The sequence below is a fragment of the Tarenaya hassleriana genome, unplaced genomic scaffold (assembly GCF_000463585.1).
Source record: "Tarenaya hassleriana unplaced genomic scaffold, ASM46358v1 Cleome50, whole genome shotgun sequence".
Lineage (NCBI taxonomy): Eukaryota > Viridiplantae > Streptophyta > Magnoliopsida > Brassicales > Cleomaceae > Tarenaya > Tarenaya hassleriana.
In genome coordinates, this window is record NW_010967708.1 from 248,276 (window position 1) to 250,162 (window position 1,887).

The 1,887-nt window shown below is 35.3% G+C and overlaps 1 long non-coding RNA gene across 1 annotated transcript; it reads right to left on the minus strand.

Annotated features, from left to right (window-relative positions):
• Nucleotides 1-271: 271 nt before the first annotated feature.
• Nucleotides 272-644, minus strand: LOC104827487. The gene is made up of 2 exons (XR_773913.1): nt 603-644; nt 272-360 (listed from the first exon to the last, which is right to left on the minus strand). It is a non-coding gene; the product is annotated as an uncharacterized LOC104827487 (long non-coding RNA).
• Nucleotides 645-1,887: the final 1,243 nt, after the last annotated feature.

Sequence of the window (1,887 nt, forward strand, 5' to 3'; positions counted from 1 at the left end):
TATATATATATATATATCACATATATATAGAGAGATATATGTACATGTACATATTATATTACATATTACACATATATCATATATAAATATAGATATATATACATATGTATATATATATATATATTTAGGCATATGTATAATATTTTATATACATACATATTATATATATATATTATGTATTCAAATGTCACACATATATATATATATTACACTATATAGACACGATGGTGCTATCGTGTACATGATAGTTTCATCGTTGTTGTTGTTGTTGTTTTTTTTTTTGCAGATCGATTCCGCAGTTATATGTTTTCGTCTGAATCTCTTGAAAATATTTCGGTGAAGCTCGTTTTCCGTTCTTTCCTAAAAAAATATAAAAACATCGAAATCGGAGTAAAATTATACAAAATAAAGCTTATAAACATATAAATCTCGTGAAATAAAATATATATTATATACAAAAATGTTGGGTTTCCTGGGATCTCATGAGCGAATCTAATTCCTAAGAGATCGATTCTAGGGTTTGCGCAGCGGATGTAAAACAAAAATTTAATAAACCCTAGAACCATGCTTCTAATGAATCGTAGAAACGTTAGAACGCTTACCTCAATCGATCCGGGGCCTGTATCAATCGAAGAACACGTCTGATCACGAAAGGCAGGAAATTACCTCGCCCTCTACACGTATCCACACGTCGGGATGGATTCCAACACCTTGGAACTTGTCTGTTAGGACTAGAGATCTCGATCTCTCTTGTGTGAAAGGTTTTTGGAGGCTTAGGGTTTTATTTTTCTTCTCTTTTTTTTCTTCTCCTTTTTCTTCTCTTTTTTTTCTTCTCATTTTTCTTCTTTTTTTTTTCTAAAACCCTAGAAGACATTCTCCTTATATAGACTTTCCAAAATCCTAATTTGACAAGGAATAGATTACTAGGAATCCTAATCTAATTAGGTTTCCTAAACCTATTAGAATTCTAATCTCATTAGGTTTCCTAGATGTAATAGAATTCTAATCTCATTAGGATTCCTATACATAATAGGATTCCTAATCCCATTAGGATTCCTATTCCAATTAGGAATCTCAATCCAATTAGGATTCCTAATCGGGATAATTTAGCACAAGTACTTGTCCATCCCTATTGTGTGTGACCCTGTAGGCTCATCCGGAATAGCAGTAAAACACAGAATCTCCATTCCGGGAATACAAGTCATAGGCGGTCTCTAGCAAGACACTATAACTACCTATCTCGAATAAAGTTTGTTTGTGATCATACTAAAGCCAGTGATGATTCCGACTAATGATCCTTTTGTATCGCGATATCATATGTCGAACATAAGGCATGGACAAGCCACCTTATCTGATTCGACTGCTTTCTCGTTCACTGAGTTCGACTGTCTGAAATAGACGACGTTCGTCTATAGTGCGGCCACACATTTCTACAGTCTTGCTCACACGAGGGGCCCAGAAAAATCTCTCTCTTTTACGAGAGGTACAAATCCCGTCTTGACTATCTACAATCCAGTACATGATTCGTTTCGTACCTGATACACGCCTTTATAGTCCTCCTGTTACGCAGGACGTTTGACGTAATCAAAGCCGCAACTCCTCATGTTGGATTCTGTAGATATCTCAGGTCTTAGGATCCAATCATGGAATCGTCGTATGAGATTCAAGTCATGACGCTAGTCCATGTGACAATCTCATGCGGGTCAGTCCAGTATTCCGTTCTGCAACGAATACCTATGATTGTGATCGTATCCAATACCTATGATCATCTATGAATGATACTAAACTCCCTAGTCTTATGTCATTATGGGAATAACGACATAATAAGACTAGTATGATGTGTGATTGATGATCACATAGATGATCATAGGTATTGGATACGATCAC